Source organism: Polyodon spathula, chromosome 13 (assembly GCF_017654505.1).
Source record: "Polyodon spathula isolate WHYD16114869_AA chromosome 13, ASM1765450v1, whole genome shotgun sequence".
NCBI classification, from domain to species: Eukaryota; Metazoa; Chordata; class Actinopteri; order Acipenseriformes; family Polyodontidae; genus Polyodon; species Polyodon spathula.
The window spans coordinates 3419337-3437238 of record NC_054546.1 but is presented as its reverse complement, the minus strand read 5'-3'; the positions used below and the strand labels follow the sequence as shown (position 1 = coordinate 3437238).

Genomic DNA, 17902 nt, shown 5'->3' with positions numbered 1-17902 from the left:
AGCAATGAGAACATGAATGCAAATATGTACATAATGTATTTCTTCCAGTTTGATTATCTTTACAAACAGATTGTACAGCAATATAAGTTATCAACAGAATCATTTCACCCAAACCATGCACCTTGAACTACACCTCAAATGAAAACCATGTATAATGGACAGTTGTACATATCTGGTGGGGTAAAGTTGGAAAAGTTGGAGTTGTTTCTTGATCTTCAGTCTGCCAATGGTAGCCACCTATCCATCTGCACAGACTTTAGTTTTATCATCTTACAGTCATGTTATAATTTATAAGGGAATAGAATTTATTTATTTTTTACTTTAGAAATAAACCTATTTTATTTATAAGGACGCTTTAAAGCAAGTAAAGCAAAAGGTTGTAAAAAAAAAAAAAAATAGGCAGTTTTAATGCCAATTATAGTAGCTGTTTGGAGATGTCACCTACAGTTTGCAATGGGCACACATTTGAGTTTACTACTGTTTAAGCCCTCAGCATCTGTCAAATCCAAACAGCTCTTAGTCACTCTCTACTTGAGCCATATTATCCCTTATCACTGGTCAGCACAGTTTTCTGTTAGCAAAGTGTCATTCTGGTCAGTAAATGAAATGGTGAATTCATCCCAAAAGTAAAGCAACAGTTTTGTACATATGTCCATGCCCAACTTTTATTGTGTATACATCCGTAGTGTAATATAGTCCCAAATTTAATTTAATTAAATTGTTTGCTTATTAAAAATAAATTGTACATGTTTGTTTATTGTGAATTTCTGCATCGAAAGTGCCATCTTACTAGAAATTAGAGGACTGAGCACAAGCTGTGATGATGGGAGGAGTTTCAAATGACACTAAGGAAGTAAAGGGAGCAGCTGCGATGGAGACTGAAGCCAGATCTTGAGGTGAGTTTGTGAACTTGTTATATGCGAGGCACACTTACTCTAGTACGTTTCCATCCTTTTGGATCTCAATCCGACCCCAGTGTCAGTGGACAGTACCTCAGTTTCACGCAGACACTTAAATTCCAAATCACAAATTCAGGGGGGTTGTCTGGCCTTGTCGTTACCTGCTTTTCTAAGAGCTTTCCTGACTGACATGAATACATTAGTGCTGGTTTTAAACTCGCTATCAGCAGAGATGTTAAAACCTCTACTGTTAAAATATGTATTTAGTCCAGCTCAGCATTATAAAACTGGAGACTGAATACTAAATAAAATAAATGCCCATATTTTTTTCTTTAAGTACATTAACCAGCCCATGCTGTAGTTTTTTTTTTTTTTTTTTTATGTTTTTTTTTTTTTTTTTTGGGGGGGGGGGGGGGGTGTGTGTGTGTGTGTGTGTGTGTGTGTGTGTGTGTGTGTGTGTGTGTGTGTGTGCGTGTGTGTGTGTGTGTTTAAAACTTTATTTTCTTCCATTTCATTTAGCTGTTGCTCATCTAGGGTTATGTGTCTACTCTTGATGGTGCATTTATTTATTTATTTCAGATGGATTGCTGTCTTCACTCAGAAAGTTGGTGTTGTAGCAGTTATGAGGAGTTTATTCCCCAAATATATTAAAGCAACCAGGTGAATGCCACTCATTTTTGTATGTGGTTTTGTAACTGTAGCAGGGCGGTAGAAAAGCCTTACTTAAATGTATTTTGTTTGTTTATTTTTAGAACAGGGTCTCCCCGTCCGCCCCTGTGTTATTTGTGTATTATGATTTACTAATTATTTACATAAACGCTGTATGTTGTGTTTTGGAAAATGGGTGTTATTTTTTCTGTCTGTTTTGATTTAAAACTCGTGCAGAAGGTGGCCATCTCCGGAATTAATTAAGTGATTCATTTGTTGCTAATTGGGAGATGGTCATAAATAACTGCAGTTCTCTGCAATCCGGGTGGGGTATTAAGAGGCGGAACGAGAGCAAGCGAGGAGCGAAATCGAAAATATAAAATAATGCAGGATCAGTGACGGCAATCTGTCCAGCCTGACCAGTGTGTGTAATTTATTTTGTGTTCCTGATTTGTTATTGTTTGGATATTTATTTTGCTCTGTGAGGACAGTGTTGTTTTTGTTTTAATGTTTTATTTATTTTTGTATTTAAAATAAAAATGGCGCACGCCGCGTCTTTTTTCTTTTTTTTTTTTTTTTTTTTTTTTTTTGAAACTGCAGATACGTTTGTTGTTCTTCGTCCTTCTGGTCTGACGTCACTGCAACACCATTTCCTGCCACAGTAACTAACAATAAATAAAATGGCAGTTTGTCATGGAATTTAGAAGTGGTGCGTAGTGATTTATCATTGTGAATCGGCTCATTAGGATGCAAGCCTTGCTAAACGCTATATATACGCATGGTCATGTGATGCACTTTATATATATATATATATATATATATAGAGAGAGAGAGAGAGAGAGAGAGAGAGAGAGAGAGAGAGAGAGTTTGTCAGTCTGGTTCTTGGGGTGCAAGAGCTAATGCATGCAGAAAGCAGACCTCAATACCAGTCCAAACAAATTCAGCACCCTTACAAAAACAATAATTCATTTTAATGCAAATAGATGTATCTATTTCAATCGTTCTACTGCAGGCATTTTCTAAGGGTTTAATGTTCCATATTGTGATTGCTGGATAAGTAAAGTAAAATAGCTAAGATTAGTTTTGAGAGGGGTGATAGGTTCCTTAAACTATTCTGGAGAGGGAGCATGCAAAGGGAAATGGAGTTTTGATTGATCTCCTTTGGCATGGCTTCAGGCATAAGTATTTATGGCAGCATGTCACTGAGTTCACACTGGGGAAGTACTAAAGAAAACTTATAGAAATACTCCCCCCCCACCCCAGCCCCAAACACAAGAATTTGTCAATAATCTCATAAATTTCAAGTAATAAATAACAGTGGTGTCTGGAGTTTATACATGATGCATAATGTATTAGTATTGAATTATTGAATTATCATGGAACCTCATATATATATATATATATATATTATATATAATTATAATATATATAATATATATATATTAACCAGTTTTAAAAGTCTCTATTACAATTGTAACATTGGTGTTTGTGATATGTACAAAACATGCTTGTATTTTAACTATAAATGTCTTGTTTTTATCACTGGGTAAGATAAAAGCTGAATTCCTACTAATTTTAAATTAAAATTCTATTCAAATAAAAAAAGCCATGTGTTAATGTGATAAAAGCAGCAACAAGTCTACACACACATTTCTACACACACATTTCTGCACACACCTTTAGCCTATTCCATAATGTACCATGTGTCACCTTGATCTTCAGCTTCTATATCGTTAGAAATACTCAGTGAAGTATGTTAATTTGGAAAGTTAAAAAAGGCTCAAGATGCTAATTGCAGACCTATTATAAGGATGCACAAAATGCAGTGATTGCATCCAGGGTACACACTTTTCATTTTATTTTAGAATTATATACAATACAGGCTTTGGTGCTTTCAAATTCTTGCCTATAAGGTATATGGATAAGAATTGCCTATAAGGGCTAAATTACATTTTAAACCATTAAATAAACAGCACTAGCCATACTTTTTGCTGTAATTTGCTTATTCGGGTTTAAGAAAATACCTACAGTATACATTTTCCACACTTCTGCAAAATTGCAGATAATCCACCATAATTAGAAACAAGAAAAACATGTTTGGGATGGGCTTGTTCTTTGCTTTGGCTACATGGGTTTAATGAAATATTTGCTAATATTATTCATTTAGTATGGAGTGTATACACACAATGAAAGTAATTTTCCTCAGTTTCACCTGCTGTGAAAACCATGTCCTCAACACATTGCAATTACCTGCATATGTAACATTTGGTTCAAGTAATCCATCAGCATTGAATTGCTTTTCTTTTTTTTTTTTCTTTGCTGCTGGCACAACAACTTACCTCATGCGAGATGCAATGACCCCTCAGATGCATTAGTGATATCCTGCAACAGCCTTGAGCTTCCTGCAGGAAATATTTTGTTTGTTGATTCCATTGGCTCCGTCGGAGTGCCCCCACCTTGGCCAAGTCTCTTGATGTTTACTTCTTTCACAAAACTGTTGAAGTTCATGTTTCCAGCTTTGGGCTCACAGTACGGAAATTGTTTAAACAGAAACTAGTTCTGCAATTCATCCTCTTAAAAAAACATTCCTTTAATGGTTTAGATATCTAGAACCATTCATTCAGTTCCTCCTCTATTATTCTGGGCAGTCAAGATTATGCAATCATTCTATAAACGGGCTCCAGGTAGTACTGAACTCAACTAAAGGGGATAGTAGCATGCCAGATGCTTCAGTCACACAACACACATACTGGAACTATGCACTGGGTGCAGGCCAAGTCTCATATAGATTTTGCTGTTGTCTAACAAGGCTTTAACTGGACCTGCTCTAGGACATGTCTCTGAACAAGTTTCTGTCCATCCACCTGAGCACACAATCTTATTTGCCAAGTATTCAGACTGTTCTGGGCAGTTGGACTTTGAGCTAAATAGCTCCCATATTATGTGTGTCTCTTCCCGAGGAAACTGGAAACCCATGACTTTTTAATACGATTCTGAAGTCATTGGCTTCAAAATCACAGAATTCATTAATGTTATTGAACTAATTAAGAATATATTGAGGAAGCACAAAGGGGGACGTGTATCAAGATCGACCAGCGCAGCGCTAAACTGGTGGAGTGTGAAGCAGTAGGTTTTTAGGTAATGTTCTTGATGAACTGTCAATGATAATACATTTTAGGCAGCTTACACGTTAGAATATAATGTGAAAAGATATTTATTTTTTCACGCCATGAAATTCTTAGTTTTTTTATTGTCATTTATGAATTTCTTTTAAAAATACCATGAATTTTCCGGGTCCCTATATGACTACCGTCATAATGCTCTTTTCTATCAGTTGCTTTCTGAATTCTTCTTTGAGGCCAAATAAGACCAATTTGAAATTGATCCTTTTAGGGTGGGCGCTGCTGTTCTGCCACTTCATAAATCTAATTTTAATATAACAGACTTCATTTACAAATAAGCCCCACATTTGTCCATGCATATAACTAAGACTTGGCATACCTTAAAATGCATGGCTTATAATGAGCGGCGGAGCACATTGCAGGACAGAATGCATTTTACTGGTGCTATTACGGCCTTAACTTGCCAAAAGTGTCATGATACATACTGGGCAATTTTAACGCCATCACAAGTGCTTGATACATGTCCCCCAAAGAGCACAAAAATTAATTGCTGTTTCTTTAAGTTAAGTAAGTGCTAAGTAACAGAATGCCTACATGTTTAGGATGAAAATGCTTAAACCATTCAAATGCAATTAAATTACATTGAAAATGGAAGCCAGCTGTTTTTTTCTGTTGGCAGGGCTGAATGTAACCACATAATTAAATCATCTGGACTTAGGAGAGCATCACATTATTAGAGCCCTACTTTTTTAATAATGATTACTATGTTGGCAGAGGAAGTTTAGCATTTCTGAATGGAAACATATTTAAAGTTGTATCCCTCATAGGTTCTTTTAAGGAGTTACTTCTGGCAAGCTATCTGCGCTGCTTCTCAGATACCACCCTTAGAACAAAATAGAAACAGCTGGCTATTTGCAAATAAGTTTGTTGTGATTTCTATTAATCTGTGATTTATTTCAACAATGTCAAGATCTTGGATCTCAGCTTCATGTTCAATAATATTTAGTTTACATTGCTGTAACTGACCCTAATGTTTGAATTAGGGAAGGTGACATTATAGACATTTAGAGCAGTGATGTGGAAATCATACTACTGAAAAAACCCCAACATAAAGTATATACAAAAGGTAATTTTACTGTGATTGCTCTGTTTATTTTTTGGAGTGACTATACACTTACATTTGCTAAATCTTTTCCAATATCTGCTCTTGCTTCGTTTCTTCTAATTGTAAGGGAAACACTGCTTGCATTTCACAATAGGTACAGGTAATGAGCTGTGTCAGTACGATATTCTTAGTACATTACAGCAGTAATTAAATTTAGTGGCTCATGTGGAAGCAACTCAAATGCTTATTTGAGAGCTAGTATCTGAAGTTGGTAGATTTGGATTTATATCTTGAATAGGTCTACAGTATTGCACCATTCAGAGTGAATAATTCATATGAAAATCTTGAATCCTTTTGTTATTTAACTATTATATTCTTCAATTACTTTGGTCATAGTGTTACAGTGAAACTATTTATATTCATAGTTTCATTAGCATCTAACCAAACACATTATAATCTACTGGCTGAAAAACTAATCGAAGAGGTCACATTGTATAGGCTTATTATTAATATCACAGACTTCCTGAATGAATAAGTGTTTATCACAATGCTGAGATAACAATCGTAAACTCACCCTCCTTATTGTAATTTTCTAACATGGCATTTGTGTGTATGCAATTGGTATATTTACAGCTGCAATAATATCTTATCACAGTATGCACTAGTGTGAGTAAAGATTCTGTTCATGTCCTTTCAGAAATAAATGAAGGTAACTTTAAGGAAAGAGTTGAAGGAAGTTCTATTTAGACACTAATGTAAAATGGAAACCCATAAATAATTAATGGCAGATAAGCCATGCCACCAAATTCCTAAGCCCAGTAATTAACATCCTGTTGCAAGGCAACATCAGTGATATTATTGAGCAGTGTCCTCAAACTTAACTTACCTGTTGGATAAAAAGGAAATATTGCCCCCGGTAAAACAAAGCTAAAACATTCCTTTAATAAATCTTACCTTGAATGAAAGTCAGCTGTACATTTCGCAGTATTGTGTTGGTGAATCCAATCTCATTTGATATCGGACCATTGAATACAATATTATGAAGAGTATCATCCTAATGGTTTGGGCTAGTATGAATTTTACGGTAACACTTTACATTGTCTCTAATTACTGTGTATTTGCATAGCAGTTACTTAGTAAATACATGTGTACATACCCATAATTACAATGTTATTATGCAGAGTTACAATGTACTCAATATGTACATTTTTCCATGATAGAACCCTATCTCTATAGTCACAAGGCACAAGAAAATTGACATCCTGCATACATACATATACTGCTCTTATTCTTTTTATTTCATGGATGTTTGCTTCTGCAAACCTTTGTGGCTCGTATAACTCCTTGTTGGATGGATCAGATAAGTTGTATAAGGTTTCATAATGATAGAGACAAAATGCACAATTGCAAATGGTCATATCAAAGTGTTCCCCGCAAACATGAGCCTAATCAATTGAGTGCACAGTTGGTGCCACTAAGCATTATATTACTGAGTACATATATAAATCTTTTTTTTTTGTGTGTGTGTGTGTGTGATTCATGTTAGTTTGATTGTTTTTTTTTCCGTATGAGGTGTGATTCATTGGCAAGAATTCCATGTAAGAGCAAAATTACAAGGTTTCCAGGGTGATTGTATTTATATCCGATGCTGTTCTGTTTCCAGGGTGATTGGATTTCGATCCGCTGCTGCTCTTTTTCTAGGGTGATTGTATTTAGATCCAATGCTGTTCAGTTTCTAGGGTGACTGTATTTAGATCCGATGCTGTTCAGTTTCTAGGGTGACTGTATTTAGATCCGATGCTATTTTGTTTCTAGGGTGATTGTATTTAGATCTGATGCTGTTCTGTTTCTAGGGTGACTGTATTTAGATCCGATGCTGTTTGGTTTCCAGGGTGATTGTATTTAGATACGATGCTGTTCATTTTCTAGGGTGATTGTATTTAGATCCGATGCTGTTTTGATTCTAGGGTGACTGTATTTAGATCCGATGCTGTTTGGATTCCAGGGTGATCCGATTTTGGATCATTAAAAGACCCTTTTTGTCAAAACGTAATTTTTGCTACCGTGCATCCATTTTTTTTAGGTGAGCGTCATCTTTAAATAATATCATCTTTTAATGTTCATCACATAATGCTAAGCATCATACTAAAGACAGAAGTTGTTTAAACATGGCACTAAAATAAACAGAAAAAGATGAATGTCTGCAAATATATAGTACTATATGGGAAATCCCTTAAAGTTGAAACAACTTTCACAATAAATATTTCATTCTTGGATGTTGCTTGTAGACAAACTTGCCATCATCTCATAAGTTATTTTCCAGTAGTCTAGTCAGTAGTCATGCATCCCTTTGTGATGGTGTGCAATCAATTTTCTTTTAATTAAAAAATAAATACATTTAATATTTTATGCAATCAACCTAAAAATGTCTTTTCCTATTACTTCATTTGTAATTTGAATTGATTTGTTTGTAATTAAAAATGTAAATGGATTACTAATAGAATTGCTGACAGTCACGTTTAATTAGAAACATCATAATGTTAAATTATTTATCGGACATTGTTAAAGATGCAGAGTAGTTGTTTATTGACATGATGGTGTTACAGCATTAGATATACCCTGGTGTCTATTTTTTTTGCTGCTGCATCATATCTTGTCAAATGCTTTTAAATGCAGCAAACATTATTCTGCCATTGATTTAGAAAATTTGTTTAGGAGTTTGTATAATGTTGTTCATATCATAAGGTTTGGACAATATTTCTTTTAACTTCCCTGCGATGTATAAACCGGTCTTGTTTCAATAGCAGCTGCAGTAAGAAGATGCAAAGGAATACTAAACTGTAATGTGGAGGTTCATTAAACCACAGCGTGCTTTATTACCATATATATATATATATTACGTCAGGTCAACTTGAGGCACATGATGAACACGTGACAATTGTTGTATTAAAGTACAACTTAGCTTCTAATTTCTTATTGTATTGCTGCCAGTTTTCAAATGTCATGGCTTCCCAGTAAGTAACAGATTATGTAAGTACAATAACAAATACAAATGTGTCAGAAAATGAAAGAAAATAAAAATAAATTAAACAATACAGTAATATTTACATTCTACTTGGATGTGATGCTTCACTATGTGTGTATAAAAGTCTTCTTATGGCCACAAGTCTATTTGAAATTACACATTAAGAGCAGTATTTTACAGAAAGCTGTTTTCCAAACCCTGTGTTAGATGATTCAGTTAAAATGAGTGAAACAAGTCACTCCACTCCCTAGCGACTGTACTAATAAGTCTATTCAACAGTGTCCTGTTTTCTTGCTGAATACCATGGTTTTTGTATTATTCTTACATCCATTATATGCTTTAGAAATATTTGTACATCTGTACTCCAGGGCATCACTGAAAAGCTATAATAACAATAAGCTGCTTTGATTACTTTTCTGATGACAGTGTGCATTTATTCATTCCTTCGGCCTTCACTGAGTTACTGTGTGCCTTTCATTTTCCCTGGCACAATAAATAATACAGATTTTCATTGACAGTATGGTAGTTGTACAAGTTAAGAACTTAGGAGTTTAACTGGGCCAAGAAGGGTAGCTGTTAGTATGTAACAGTATTAAAAGTTTCTATTAGATGACAAGTCTTACATGAAATACAAAGAAAATTTTGTTCATAAATGTTCAATATATATTAATGCAATTGTGTTTTGCTGGTCATTTCATTTTTTAATGTCGTCTTTGTTCATAAAAAATAAAATGTAGACAACATCACAACAGCTAATTTCTCACCATGCTTCTCCAATATCTTCCCTTTAACCAAAATAACAAAATTGTAAGACATATTTCTTAGCCAAATGTTATGAATTGTTAATATAACTCACCTGTTCTCTTTTTGGTCTAAAAATCCAGAAGAAATATTTCAATTTCTGTGAGCTGATGTTAATTGGTGAAAACCTTGCTTACAAGGAAAAAATCATAATCTTAAACTTTGTTTCTAGGAGCTGATCGTTCTCAAAACTTTAAGTTGGGTGGGCCTTATAGTAATTCAACCTCAATAACATGACCAGGTCCCCCGTTCATACCCACTTTCATGTTGCACTATGTTATCTTTTGTTCTGGATGGTTAATCTACTGAAAGCTTGCTACCAGAGTAATTTAACTGCCCTCACTGTTTGTAGAACATATTATTTTTTTTCCATCTGAGCATATTCCTGCATGTAAATAAAAGTCCCTCCAAATCACTGCAGAACAAGACAAAGTGGTTCTGGATGAGAAACAGCTTTTTTGTTTTTTACTGCTGCTTCCTTTTGTGTTACAATGATGGGCTTCTCTGAGAAGTAGGTCAGTATGCAAATTGGGTAAAGTGCCTCTACACTTGGTTGTGTGTTTGTTGTGTCTTACAGATAAAGTGATTTGTTCACGGCTCATTTTGTGCCTGTAGGACAGTTGGCTTTTTGTACTAATGAATAATGGAGTGGTCTTTTCTCTACTGATGTCCCTTGGATTCTTGCATGTATGTCTTGGAACTGAGTCCAGTATGCAAATGGTAAAGTGCTATACACTGGTGTGTTACAGAAAGTGATTTGTCACGGCTCATTTTGCTGTAGGACAGTTGCTTTGTACTAAATGAATAATGGAGTGTCTACTGATGTCTGGGTAAAAAACAAAACAAAAAAAAAAACCATACATGAGTAATTTCTAGTTAAAATGCATTACAAATTACGAATCCAGTTATCCGCAAAGATTCAACTGTTTCAAACTGAGATCTAATTTTCTTTCTTTATTACACTAAAGCAAAAACACAAAAGATTATTGACTAGATTTGCTTCCTCCCATACAAACATACATAGAAAATGTACACATATACATCAAGTCACAACTGACAGCAAGCAGCTCACCTTTTAAAGTTGCAAAACTGAAGTATTACTGTACAATAGAAATATAAGCAATGTAGTACTCCATGGGTTGAATCTTGGCAATATTGCTTATGTGTTACAAATTTCTTTTTTTTTTTTTTTTGCATTTGGTGTATGTCTATACAGAGGTTGGACAAAAGCTGTCCCAAACATTATCTGTTAATTATATAAAGGTTATGTAAATGGCATAGCTACATACTGCATGTCAGTTTACAAAACAATGGGACATCAAGACTGTAGATGTGTCAAAGAAAGGGCTGGCATTTCTGTGCATGTTACTGATGTTTCATGATAAATACTGCAGTTATTAGGAAAGGCAGAATATGCCAGCTTGACTGCTGCTTCTTTACCCAAGAGTGCTCCGATTTCACATGATTCACAAGGAAACATCTCAAACAGATGAACAGACATGGCTGCACATACCCGACTTTCCTGAAGGAATTAGATGAAGATCTGTGGCTTGTATCTCATGTGGAGAAAACATATATGGCCTGACACAGATGGAAGCGTGCCATACGTAACACAATGTTTTCACAAGCTACAATTCTCCTGTGCTCTCCATAATGGAAGTTGCATCAATCACCTGAGCACAGAATTCTTTTGGAACTGTACTCCACCAGTCTACCATTTCCTTTTGGCCAATCCATAACTGAATTCCTGCACTGCATTTTTACATTCATTCAACAGGCTTAAACAATACATAGGTTCAAGAGCAATTAAACTTTTGTACCGATGGGGTTTTCTTCAGTTGTTTCATTTTGCTTTGGTCCTAATTTATTTCCTGTCAGAGTTAATCCTCATGGATTCCCACAATATGCAATATCTTGATTGGTTTCCATCAGAATCAGAAAGTGATACAGGGTACATTGCCAGCAGAAATGAGAAGAACAGAAATGACCTTTTCCTTGCCATTCATAGTATCATTTTTAACGGAATGTTTTATCCCACAGAGAAACTGTGTTAATATGAGGTATAGTGGTATTTTTAGAATCAGGTGGTGTTGTAAGATATAAAGTGCGCATGATGTCTGTAAATGATGTGATAGCTACATTCTGAGAATGATATTGGTAACCTCATTGTTGTTACAGTACACAGTAAGTGGCTGGTAACTTCATTGTTATATTAATATCAAACATGTTCTTCTGTTTCCTTTTTTATGTGCTTAACATAATGTAGAATTGCAGCAGCATTTTTTTGAAAATTTTCACTTCAAAAGCACGTATTTAAGCAATAACTGCAGGGTGCAACAAGTGTTGCTATAGAAACAATTTTGCAGAGAGGAAGTCATGTTAAATTATAGTTGGGATTATTAATTCAATTTTCTTATTTAAAGGTAATTACATACAGGAAAAAGGTGGCATAAATAGCATAATTGATATACTATTATATAGCATGTGTTTGTAAAATGAAAGTTAAATAGAAATGAATATGGACTTTCTAATTACCACCGTTCAAGCAAAGAGACACTGTTTATATACTGTTGGATGTTTAAGCTTGTGTATGTTCCCCCTACAGTAGTTTCTGGCTAAGAGAACACCCCTCGGGAAGCAAGCAAACAACATATGAAATTAACTGAATAAGTAAAAGCAAAACAATACGGCAAGTGTATGTTAATAAACAATAATAATAAAATAATAGACAAACTAACGTTTGATAAAACTAAAGCAAAACAACATGGTTAAAAAGCTTAAATCACTATGTACTATGAAATGAGCTGCTGGGTGTGTTTTGGGTTCTCTGAATTAACCACTGCACTTCTCTGTGCTTCTACCATGTTAAAACAATACACTTGTATATGGGAGGTGCTGAGCTGAAATTATTTCATTTGTGTTTGTGAATATTCAAGGAACATGCTGCTGGCTAGCTCCAGGAATCAGGAATTGGGATTTTCAAGGGGGTTAGCAATGTCACATAGTCAAAAGAAAAGTCCTGAAAGCACTTACATCAAGTCAAGAAAATACACACTAAGAATGCCCAGGTGGAAACAAGATGCCAAGGTTAATTATTGTAACCGTACACTTCAGAAGTGTTTTTATATTTCAACATTAGCAAGCAGCAATGAAGAATAATGCATGAGTATCTACACTGCAAGCGGCACTCAGATATGTCAAGCTGTCTGTATAAAAAACCCTTTCATCGATGAAAAAGTTAATGTAACGATTACAAGTGAATGGGACAGGCCTCAGTTTTGTGGCATTTTTCTTTTTTACCAAAGAAAAGAGAGAACAGTTTCAAAGAAAACCTACATTTAGTGCAATGTGGTAATGGTGTGATAAATACTATTGTAATAAATGTTTTTTTTTTTTCTATTTTAAAACTAGTAAACCTATTATAATTGTAACATAAACTATGGTATATGTTTGAAGTGTGTGTAACATTTGTAATTCCTCTCCCAGACGTTTTATGATGTTCAATGTTGTTCTCAAGTTTGTGGTCATTCAGGTGCCTTTGAATACAATTGATTACCCAAGGCCTCATATAATCCACACTACATTTAAAGCTGCATATTTCCTGGCAAACAGACAGAGTGGATCAGCCATTTCTGCATAGCTATCTCTTGTATTCTTAGCCTGTGGTCATATAAAGTTATAAGAAGGGAATTGTCATATTTTCATAAATATATTATAGTTGACAAATGAATAAACCCTCTAATTATATTATTCTAATGATACCGTTTCTCTCTATGATGACTCATACAGGATAGCACATCCCTGGAAACAGACGGATACTTCTCTACACAGAGCAATGTACGTATGAATATATGAATATGTGATTCAGTTCTACTACAACCATTTCATTATTTCTTATATTCAGATGTTAACTATCTAATACATAGCGTACAGGTACTCAATATTGTTTAATCATTTTATAGAAATCAAATTGACTATTTACTATTTCAAAACGTGCACAGATGTATTGTTCAATAAACTGCAATTTTACAAACGCATGCCATCTTTTTACACACATTCACTTATATTGTTACCGAAACACACTGCCCACTGAACCTGTTATATATGAAACCCACACTAAGGGCAGAGCAATCATGGGGGAACTGAAAAGATCATGATACATATTTTAGAAATGATACACAATCTTATACAACTCTCCTGTTCCCTTTTATTTTAATAATTCCATAACAGATGTTTGTAATCAATTGGGACCCAAGTGAATGAGGACAACTTCACTGTCAAATGTACTCCCTGATTTTACAGCATATAAAAATGGTACATCTGTTCACCTCTAGCATTAATCTGTAATTGCATTTGGGAGGAAAGTAAACTTGCCAGAGCCATAGCTCCTTCACGCTTTTATTTTATGAAATCTCTATGAAATACATATTATGTAGTTTTTTGGGGTTTTTTTTGTATGACCTTGCAATCAGTTATATTGTGCACCCACCCAGTTCCTGTCATTGTTAGTCTCTTATACAGTACATAGTAAGGCAAGAAGATTATGTACTGTATTAAAGTTATTGCAGTTACTTTATTAATGCTGACCAGGTCATCATCCTCCTGGGGATAACGCATGCTAGTGTTTTACTCCATTTTGAGAATTCAGAGGTAATTATATTCATAAGCAAATTAAAGTCAGTATTTTGTTGATTTGTATTTTAAATTCAAACATGTTTAATGTGTGTCTCTTTTAACAGATTGTATGCATGCAACATGTGGTGATCTCTTTCTCTATAGCTTTAAATATAGAGAAATCATCTGATAACCTTTTTCCTCTGCTGCCACTGTTGTGCAATACAGATCCTTATTAAAATCGCATGTATGAATGAATGTATTGATTAGCATTAACACACAACAGGGATGGGACATAGTAAACCATTACCAGTGAATAATCTGCAGTGCACATCATGAATGGGTTTTATAACATCTAGCCTTTGATTGTTGTCTATTTATTCCATACCAAATCAATAGTGTAGAACAGTTCATGCCTTTACTTCAGCTATATTCTCTGATAGCTAATATACACATGTTTAGCAATCCATTCACACTAGTGTCATTAAGAAGAAATACAGCCTTAGGATGTATCTTTGTGTTCTGTATTCTCTGGTTTTTCTACTTGTTCTAGAAATCACTGAAATAGTTAATTTCAAAGGAAAAGGAAAAAAGATTGAACAATATCTTTATATTTATATAAATATATATTAATATTATATATATATATATCTATATATATATATATATTATATATATATATTATATAACGTGTCGAAAAAAAAAAGTGACAGATTGCAACAGCTTTTTTTCACTGATAACACTAAAGAAAAGCCTGTAGCCTGTGTCCTGGACCAGGCTTGATGGCTCTGGGCTTCAATTTGGTTCCTTCTGAAGTGTTTCCTTGAAGAAGGGGCTTGGAAGCATCTCTTCATTCTTCTGTACCTTAAGGGGCTTGTTCTTGGTCAAAATAATTCTACACAGAGCAAGTCCCAGATCAATTTTTTATTTTTTTTATTTCACATGTTTTTTTTTTTCTATCCATCTCAGCAAATGTATCTTGCATTTCAAGAAGCCTTCACTGTTTGTGACTCATTTGATCTGTGCTTGTTTCACCCCTTGCTACTGTACTGTTGGTGATGCAACATTTTGGATTGTGCGGTGTGGAATGTGCAGTTTATTTTGATTACATTTGCCTTGTGTTTGCATATGTACAGTAAATTTCCTAATTCAATGAGTGGCGTGTATCTTTTTAAATGGGCATTCAGCATATTGATACTGCTACTAGGAACTAGATGAGCATAGATGGGCCAAATGGGCCAAATGGCCTCCTCTCGTCTGTGAATTTTCTTATATTTTCTTTTGTTTTTTTTTGTAGAATACTGAACAGACATGGCATTCTCTGATTATTTCATGAGGGTGACCGTAGCAGCGCACTCAAACCTTTAGTGATGTTGATCATGTTTTATGCAGAGAGACTTACCAAACTCAGTTCACTTGTTATATTGCTAGATTTAGATCTTGTGGAAAAAGACATGAGAAGCTTTTGAATAGACAACAGATTAACAGAAAGTGGTAAGTGCTGAATGCGCTTACTAACAAATAGCCTTGTTGAGTGGTTAATTGAGATAATACAGTAAAGACTATTTCACAACTGAATTATTTCTCATGTTAGTGATGTGTTGAATGCAAATGAAACATATACATACAGTAAGTGTATCCATATGGTTGTAGGTTATATGATTCTTTACCAGTTCTTTATTCTGCTTTATTGTTAATGTTGTATTAGATTTTCTTTCACAGACCCTATACAATATATATGGTGATTTATAGTCAGGTCTAAGACTTAATTATCAAAACATATAGATTTATTGACAGATAGACACTGAACAGGATATTTATAGATCTGATTTTTAAACTTGATGACATTTAACCCAAAGCTGCCTATGTAGTCCTGTATTAAATTAAAATCTAATTCAATGTTGTAAGTTTTTGCTCATTTCTGTATATATGCTTTCGTGTTTGGACTTCACTGTATCCCCAAAGTCAGGTTATTATATACAATCCAGGTCCTGGAGGACCATCCCACTCCAGGTTTAACAGGTAAAATGAGATAATCACTACTTCACGATCAGGATGGAGGTTGAATTGGTTCAATTAAACAATTTAGAACAGTTGAAACAAAAACCAGGAGTGGAAGGGCCAACTTTGGCCTCCCCTGAGATACATATTGTTACACACAATGCCAGACAGTGACATTGTCAAGCTATACATACAAATGCGTCTGGCTCTGGAAGTGTGATAAACATTTTGTGTAACTATGTCCTGTTAACATATAAATCAAAGATATGGTGAAGTCAGGGCATCAGCTATTGTTGCCTGAGCATTGCAGATATTTACCATCTACCATTTCCCTCAAACAATCCACACTTGCAGTTAAGTGTGACCCCCAAATGAATAAACCCAGAAACATTATTAGTGTAAAATAACATGAACTAATCAAGATTTCATTTTCTGAAGCCTAACGCTGAATGTGAAAAAGCAATTATAAATTACAATATACCTAGTGTGCAGAACTGCCTTTAAAGCATAGAGAAATTGCTTTCTGTTCTGTGTTATTTCCTTCTCTGCTGAAAAAAGAAATATGTTTTCATTGTAAATGCCAATGTAACTTTAATTCAAATAAAATAGCAATAAGAACAGTGCAGTAAAGGGAAAGCGGTATCTGACATTCTACCATCAACCTTAAACTACACTGTAGCAGTAATCATTTGCTAAAGGCTTTTTTTTGGTCATAATTTTAATTGTTATTTGTTAGAATGCGCATTTCCAAAATCCAGAAAAGTGTAGTATGGTGACAGTATGATAACGTCAAAATTCTAGTAAAATAACGTTGTAAACATAGCCAGTGAGTACACAGCTTTCACAGCTGTAGACAATAATGCATGTATCTTAGAGTCGATGTGTCCCCCAGATTCCTACCCATGCTCTCATTTCTTATAAACCCTTTACTGATAATGTAACCATATAGAGTATGTTTAGGTGTATTTAATGAGCTTAGCCAAAGCCTGATATATTTAATGGTTAATGTACATAGGGCAATTTACAATACTATAATTTACAGTACTATAAAGAATAACACTTTTATTAATCATTTTTCTTTTTAAGAATTGCATTTGGAGAATTAAATGAAAAGGTCCTTAGCACATTTTAGCTAATGATTCATGAAGCTGTATAATAAATTGAAATGATAGAAAATAAGTTAAAAATGACAGAACCAATTCTATTCACTTGAAAAATAAAAGTGATGAAGCAGAACAATTTACATGTTATTAACATGCTCAATTAGTAATAGGAAATCTTTAGCAATAGGATATGCTGATATAGTGTTTAATATGTAAAACAATTGATAGTGCAGAAAATAAGCTAGCATGTTATATTAAATACAAAACCATTGTGTGGTATCCCTCCTGTGTTCCTCCTACTCTAGCCAGCTAGCTGGGAAAGTAGCCATACCAAGGTAGATCACTTTGTCTTTTTAGTAAAAATATAATAAAGAAACTATTTAATATTAAGATTTTGTGTGCTCCATAAATGTGTTCTTTGCACATGCAAATTGGATGTATGCTTATTCCACTTGGCAGCACCTAATTGAAGATAATGATATAAACTTTTTGAAGAATGTTTTTCTTTTGTTTGGAGAACTGTAGTGCAATACAGTTCATTCATTTCATTATATATATATATATATATATATATATATATATAT

The 17902-nt window shown here is 34.2% G+C and overlaps 1 long non-coding RNA gene across 1 annotated transcript; it reads left to right on the top strand.

The window, feature by feature from the left end:
* Nucleotides 1-855: 855 nt before the first annotated feature.
* On the top strand, nucleotides 856-16086 carry LOC121326164. The gene is made up of 4 exons (XR_005951431.1): nucleotides 856-896; nucleotides 1479-1559; nucleotides 13390-13437; nucleotides 15512-16086. It is a non-coding gene; the product is annotated as an uncharacterized LOC121326164 (long non-coding RNA).
* Nucleotides 16087-17902: the final 1816 nt, after the last annotated feature.